Raw genomic sequence first — 8,547 nt, forward strand, 5'->3', positions numbered from 1 at the left:
ACTGACAACAAAATATCAGAAAGAGAAATTAAGAAAACAATCTCATCCACCATCACAACAAAAAGAATAAAATACCTAGGAATAAACCTACCTAAGGAGGCAAAAGACCTGTATGCAGAAAACTATAAGATACTGATGAAAGAAATCAAAGATGACACAAACAGCTGGAGGATATACCATGTTCTTGGATTGCAAGAATCAATATTGTGAAAATGACTCTATTAACCAAAGCAATCTACAGATTCAGTGCAATCCCTATCAAATTACCAATGGCATTTTTCACAGAACTAAAACAAAAAATTTTACAATTTGTATGGAAACACAAAAGACCCCGAGTAGTCAAAGTAATCTTGAGAAAGAAAAACAGAGATGGAGGAATCAGGCTCCTGACTTCAGACTATACTACAAAGCTACAGTAATCAAGACAGTATGGTACTGGCACACAAAACAGAAATATAGATCAATGGAACAGGCTAGAAAGCCCAGAGATAAACCCACGCACCTATGGTCAACTAATCTATGACAAAGGAGGCAAAAATATACAATGGAGAAAAGACAGCCTCTTCAATAAGTCATGCTGGTGAAACTGGACAGCTACATGTAAAAGAATGAAATTAGAACACTCCCTAACACCATACACAAAAATAAACTCAAAATGGATTAAAGACCTAAATGCAAGCTGGATACTATAAAACTCTTAGAGGAAAATATAGGCAGAACACTCTGTGACATAAATTACAGCAGGATCTTTTTCGACCCACCTCCTAGAGTAATAAGAATAAAAACAAAAATAAACAAATGGGACCTAATGAAACTTAAAAGCTTTTGCACAGCAAAGGAGACCATAAATGAGACAAAAAGACAACCTTCAGAACAGAAGAAAATATTTGCCAATGAAGCAACTTACCTAAATAGACACTACTCCAAAGAAGACATATGGGTGGCCAACAAACACATGAGAAGATGCTCAACATCACTAATTATTAGAGAAATGCAAATCAAAACTACAATGAGGTATCACCTCACACCAGTTAGAATGGCCATCATCAAAAAGTCTACAAACAATAAATGCTGGAGAGGGTGTGGAGAAAGAGGAACTCTCCTACATTGTTGGAGGAAATGTAAATTGGTACAGCCAATATAGAGAACAGTACGGGGGTTCCTTAAAAAACTAAAAATAGAGTTAGCATATGGTCCTGCAATCCCACTGCTGGGCATATATCCAAAGAAAACCATAATCTGAAAAGGTACATGCACCTCAATATTCATTGCAGCACTGTTTACAATAGCCAAGACATGGAAGCAACAAAAATGTCCATTCACAGATGAATGGATGAAGAAGATGTGGCATATGTATATACGATGAAATATTGCTCAGCCATAAAAAAGAATGAAATAATGCCACTTTCAGAAACATGGATGGATCTAGAGATTATCACACTAAGTGAAGTAAGCCAGACAGTGAAAGACATATATCATATGATATTGCTTATATGTAGAATTTTAAAAAAGATATAAATGAACTTATATATGAAACAGAAATAGACCCACAGACATAGAAAACAAAGTTATGGTTACCAAAGGGGAAGGGGGGAGGGCTAAATTAGGAGTTTGGAATTAACATATACATACGACTATATATAAAGTAGATAACTAACAAGGACCTACTGTATACCACAGGGAACTATACTGAATATTTTGTAAAAACCAATAAGGGCAAAGAATCTGAATAATCTTATATAATATATAAGAATATATATATATATATATTTACAAATATATATATGTCTGAATCACTTTGCTATACACCTAAAACTAACACACACACACTCACACACACATGAAATCGGACCACTATCTTACACCATATACAACAATTAACTCAAAATGGTGAAAGACCTGAAAAGAATGGTTAAAGAACATAAAACCTGGGCTTCCCTGGTGGTGCACTGGTTGAGAGTCCGCCTGCCGATGCAGGGGACACGGGTTCGTGCCCTAGTCCGGGAAGATCCCACATGCCGCGGAGTGGCTGAGCCCGTGGGCCATGGCTACTGAGCCTGCGTGCAATGGGAGAGGCTACAACAGTGAGAGGCCCGCGAATCGCAAAAAAAAAAAAAAAAAAAAAAAAAGAACATAAAACCTGAAACCATAAAACTTCTAAAAGAAAACATAGGCAGTAAGCTCCTTGACATCGTTCTTGACAATGATTTTTTGGATTTGACACCAAAAGCAAAGGCAACAAAAGGAAAAATAAATGAGTGGGACTAGATCAAACTAAAACTAAAATGCTTTTGCACAGCAAAGGAAACAATAAACAAAATGAAAAAGCAACCTACAGAATGGGAGAAAATACTTGTAAATCATAAACCTGATAAGGGGTTAACATCCAAAATATATGAAGAACTTATAGCTCAATAGCAAAACAAAAATGATTTTAAAATCGGCAGGGAAACTGAATAGTCATTTTTCTAAAGAAGACATACAAATTGCCGATAGGTATAGGAAAAGGTGCCCAACATCACTAATCCTTAGGGAAATGCAAATCAAAACCACAGTGAGCTACCACCTCACACCTGTTAGAAATGTTGTCATGGGACTTCCCTGGCGGTCCAATGGTTAAGACTCTGAGCTTCCATTGCTGGGGGCTCGGGTTTGGTCCCTGGTCAGGGAATTAAGATTCCACAAGCGGCACACCAGAGGTAAGTGTTGAGAAGGATATGGAGAAAGGACAACTCTTGTGCGCACCTGGAGGGAATGTAAATTGGTGCAGCAACTATAGAAAACAGTATGGAGATTCCTCAAAAAATTAAAAATAGAACTACTATATAATCAAGCAATTCCACTGTTGGGTATTTAACCAAATAAAAAAAGACTAAGATATTTGTACCCCCATGTTCACTGCAGCATTATTTACAAAACGCATGACATGGAAAGAACCTAAGTGTCCACTGATGGATGAATGGATAAAGAAAATGTGGTGTGTGTATATATATATATATATATATATATATATATATATATATATATATATAATGGAATATTATTCAGCTGTAAAAGAGAAGGAAATCTTGCCTTTGCAACAACATGCATGGAGCTGGAGAGCATTATGCTAAGTGAAATAGGTCAGACAGAGAAAGAAAAATACTGTATGATCTCACAATTAATAGTGAAATTAAACAACAACAACTAAACTCATAGATACAAAGAATAGATTGGTGATTGCCAGAGGTGTGGGTTGGGGTTGGACAGGTGGAAGAAGGTGGTCAAAACGTATAAACTTTCTGTTATAAAATAAAGAAGTCTTGTGGGTATAATTTACAACATTATGACTACAGTTAAAAATACTGAACTGTATATTTGAAAGTTGCTAAAAGGGTAGATCTTAGAAAAAAATTAACTAAAAAAAGGTTGCTAAAAGGGTCGATCTTATAAGTTATCATCACAAGAAAAACAAAATTGTATCTATGTGTAAGAATGGTTGTTAACTAGACATAGTGTGGTGATCATTTCACAATACATATATATTCAAATCATTTTGTTGTATACTTGAAACTAATATAATGTTATATGTCAATTATATCTCAGCTAAAAAAAAATTTTAAGCCTTTAAGCCAAGGCATGTTCTTCCCATCTCCAGCATGATGGATTTCAGGGCCTGCCTACTTCTGCCCACTGCGGGAGTCCTCTGATGGGCTACCCCCAAACTCCCTACTTCATTAGCCAACACTCTGTCAATTTGTATTGCAATCTTTGGCTCCCTCTGACCAATTCTGCTTCCTTCTCCCTTTTTCTTTCACAAATGTCTGATTTGCATCAAAGCCTGAAGATTTACCAGGCCCAATTCTTTCTCCACCCCTTAAAACTTTCACAGGCCTTATCTCCCAATAAATCTCTTATACTCCTAACTGCATCTCACCATCAGCTTCCTGCAGGACCCAAACTGATACATCTTCATAGCACTTATTATAATTTGTAATGGTATGTTTATATATGTTTGTGTGTTTGTATACTGTCTCTATCACAAAATAATCTCCTTGGCAGGCTTTTCTACTGAAGGGTCATCCTCTAAAAAGCCTCGATAACCTCACTGTTGACTCCATCCTCATCCCTCCTCTAAGTCCAGAAAGGGCGTAGTGGTTGCACAGTTGTGCCTTACATTGGCAACACAGCTGAGAGAGTGAGAGGCGACTAAAATCCTAATTCAGGGCTACATTTTCCCAACGTAGGATTTCTCATCCTTGGCATTACTGACATTTTAGATTTGATAATTCTTTGTAGTGGAAGAGCTGTCCTGTGCATTATAGGATGTTTCGTAGCATTCCTGTCCTCTACTCACCAGCTGGCAGTGGCACCCTTCTTAGTTGTGACATTTATATTTCCAGACATTGCCAAATGTCCCCTGGGGTGCAAAATCATCCCTGGTTGAGAACCACTGACCTTGAGGAAAGAGCATCTTTTTTATAATTCTCCTCAAAATGCTATATGGTCAATTAGTATGGAACTTACCATTGTCCTAGGAATATTCTTCCAGGCTAAGCAGAACCAGATCTCTTGGCAGCAACTCCCACACAACATGAGGATTCCAGTCTTCTCCTCCTATGTTGTCTTCTGGACCCTAAGTAAGCCTGTATGTGTTCCCAGGAGTTACAGATTTAGGGCAGGTTATCCCAGGTGCCTGGCTGTGACGATAAGAAGCTCGTCTGCTCGTCACCTGGCAGACACAAACTTAGAGGGTCCATCCAGGGCAGCATGTTGATGTCCATTGGACAGATGAACATTGTCCCTTGGCCTGTATGCCTTCTCATTGCACTTTTTATCCACAAACTGTTATCCAGTTTTCCTTGGAAAATTATTAGTCACCTTTATGTAAATTCCTGTTGCTGTTCACCCTGGAGCATGCTAGATCCTAGTTATTTCTCACATGAGAAGTGGCTAATTAAAAAATTAAAGTCTGTAATTCTGAGGGTCTGCCGTTAATATTTCAAGGTTCCTGTTTTGGCTGAATGTGTGAGCCATGGCTATCTCCATCATCAGGAACAGAAATCTTTCATACCTCTATTTCAGATACTTTGAAGTATGAATGCCTGTCTTTTCAAAGTCTCTCTATCCCACAAAATGCATTTTATAGACGACACTAAACATATATTTTAAGTCCGGTTTTTCCCATAAATTTGGTGCAAATCCATGTCCGGCCATTTTCTCATTATGTTGCACAGACAGAAACTTCATTTGATCTATGATTTGCTTCCCACCTCCCACCCCCAACTGGTTTATTTTCCTTACTTGCATTCATTTGACGTTTTAAACTTATATTTTAGATTCTGAATATTCGGTGAGCGCAAGATTTAGTGGATACAAGATTTAGAAGAGGGAATCGCAAAAGTCACTTTTAAAAAATTAATCCATTACAACCATTTCAGTCCAGTCTTAACGGACAAATGCGATACATGACTCTAGGATGTTGAGAATTTTCTTGGATGAGGCAAAAAATAAACTCTCCTGTCCTAAATGCTGACTTGGTGGGGGAGGGGGGCGGAGTCCATGAACAGAAGATGCAGGATTGGAGCTGGAAGGGATTTAAGGCTGAAAACACTAGGTACTCCTCTGGCTCCTCCTCCGCCAAGACTGAAACAAGGTACCCTACACAAAGCTTCCAGCCAACAACCGCGTCGTGTCGGGGCGCTGAGGCGAAGGATACACAGTACTCCGCGGTGGTTAGTCAGAGCAGAGCATCACTGGGAGTAGCCTAAGGCAGGGATAAATCTAAACGCGACTGTCACGAACTGCATCGCAACCCAGAGTAGTATTCGAGACAATCAGGTTTAAAAAAAAAAAATCACACTTCCTGGGGGAATAGCTCAAACTAAACATCCCATTGCAAGTATAACTTTGAATTCAGTCCATTATCCCCTAAGAACAAAACGTTCCTTCTCGGCCTCAAATATCTGACGGTCTGAGGAAACTAAAAGCTCTCTCAAACGTATTCAGCAAGCCGTTTCCTCACACTAGGAAGGTAGCCCTAACCAAAACCTGTTAGCGTTCACACATACAGCGGGAGGGTAGCCGGGAAGGGCCAAGCTTCTTAAACTGCGGTAGTGCGGGAGCGCGCAGTCGACGTCTGACGTACGCCTTCCTGCCGCAGAGCATTTCGGGAGGAGCGGCGGAACGTGGGGCTGGCGCCCCTCTGAAGAAAAAACGAGTCCGAGAACGACTATAGGTGCGTGCTCAGTACCCGCTGCAGCTTGGGGTTGCCCAGTTTTTATGGAAACAGCATTGCTCACGCGGAGCGGGGACCACCCCCAGTTTTCCTGAGTCCCAGTGAGACGCACGGTGACGCAGTTCTGGGCGCGCCAATCCCGGGCTGGCTGGGAGGGCGGGCTCTTCAGATTTGAATTCCCAAGCAGTTTAGGGGTTAGGGAACCTCACCGAGGAAGTGAGCGTCACCTGGGGCTAGGCCGCTGCGAGCTGGGGCCGACTTGGGCCAGAGGCGAGAGTCTTGGGGCGCCCAGGTCCCCCTCTCCCCAGCACGAAGCCGAGCCCAGACTGCAGCCGTTTTGCCATTATAGGCCCTTCGTCCAAGGTACGGCCACCCCGCCCCTCTTCCCTCGCCTCCTGCCTCCGGTCCTTTCTGGCGCTGCGAGCCTCAGCGCTTCAGCATTCTGGGCTCTCTCGGACTTCTGTACATTTCTGGCTTTGGCTGTAGTATCACAACTACTCATTCATTCGGGGTGTATTTGTTGCGTGTCTACTGTAGTTATCAAGAGAGTAGACTACTTTCCTTCAGATTCGTTTCGATGGTGAGCGCTCCAGGCTTTTCTTCTAAAATCACTTCTAGAAAAAAAAAATTTTTTTTTAAGATTACCAGGTAGGAGAATTGTGTGCGTCACTGCCCGATTCTTCAGCTTGGAACCCAGCATCCACAGAGCTAAAGAAACAGTTGATCCATCCAGCTTCTGTTTTCTTCTGATTAAATTACATATTAGTTGCAAATATTTTCAGATGTAAGTAAAATTATTTAGGTAGTGGGAGGCCCCTTCATCAAAGATAAACGCTGCACTTCAAAGGTAAACGCTGTTTACAATTTGGTATACTCACTTACAGATTTTTTGCCCTATGCTTTATGCTCCTGGATGTGTTTGTTTATTTTTGACTTTTTTTTTTTTACAGAAATTCAATTGTACGTCCTGTTTTGTTGCTTTTTAAATTTAGTCTAGTTACTTTCTATGTCAGTATATGCGTGTGTGTGTATATCCTTTTATTGAATACATAGAATTCAGTTGTATGGATGTAGCAGAATTTTGTCCCATATTTATAGACATCTAGATTGTTTCTAGTTAGCCTGGTACTTCAGTGAGCAGTAGAATTTTGTCCCATCTTGGTAGACATCTAGATTCTTTCTAATTAGCTCAGTACTTAAGTGAACATCCTTGTATAGGGCCTGTTTAAGAACTTGGGCTTTGAAATCAGATAGACTGAGGTCCTGCTCTTAACCATTGTAAATGGGACCTTGGACTGGTTATTTAACCACTCAATGCCTTAGGTTCATCATCTTCAAAATGGGAATAATGACAGTATTTAACTCTTAAGAATTGCTGTAAGGTTAAGTAGTATCTGATGTATATGCAGTAGATGTTGACTATTATTACCACATATATATTTGCATTCTTATGTAGATGTTTCTATAAGAAAAATAATTTTAAGTAGAATTTCTTGCCCATTGGCATGCAAACCTATATTTTGAAATTAATCTTTACCAATCTGATAATCATAAGAAGTCTCACTGTTTTAATTTGCAGCTCTTCATTTATTAGTAAAATGGAGTGTCATTTTGACTCATTTATTGGCCTTTTGTATTCCATTAATTGCCATAAATGTCCTTTGGCCATTTTTTGTGTTGATCATTTCTTTAAATTGATTCATTTGGTTTCTTTGAATGTTATCTATATTGGCTCTCAGTGTGTCATGTGCTGCATTTTTCCCCCCAAATGTATCATTTGCCAGTTAACTTAGTGTTCCTCTCATTTTTTTCCCAACTCTTGTCTCCCAGTTTTGGTTAGCGTGCCTTTGATCCATTCCATTATAATTATTATTAATATTACCACAACAGTAAATTCCTAGAACTTTTCATGTCTTCTTAGGAAGAAGAGTAAAAATTACTTTCAGTATCATATCCATGATAACAGTTGTTTAGCCTGCCTTTTACATACTATAAATGCTCATAGCTAGCTTTTTTTATATAATGGTTTTCCCACGTCTGAGTATTTATTTTGAATAAATAGCCATTTTTTCCAAGGACATCAGAATTTGTCAGTTTTCAGAATAAATTATAAGTATTAGATTTTCCAATAGTTTTAAGCAGTTAATGAAGGCACAAGCATACCATTTTAGAATTCACCTTCTCTTCTTCAGTCCTAGAATCTGAGCATCATGATTTATTTTCTTTGTTTTGCTTTTCTGTTAACTAGGAAGAGAATGGGGCTTCAGGTGTTTATTGAGTGGCCTCTACCCAGTGGCTTTTTGTTTTTCTTCTTTATCTATTATGCAAAG

The sequence above is a fragment of the Phocoena phocoena genome, chromosome 2 (assembly GCF_963924675.1).
Source record: "Phocoena phocoena chromosome 2, mPhoPho1.1, whole genome shotgun sequence".
Classification (NCBI taxonomy): Eukaryota; Metazoa; Chordata; class Mammalia; order Artiodactyla; family Phocoenidae; genus Phocoena; species Phocoena phocoena.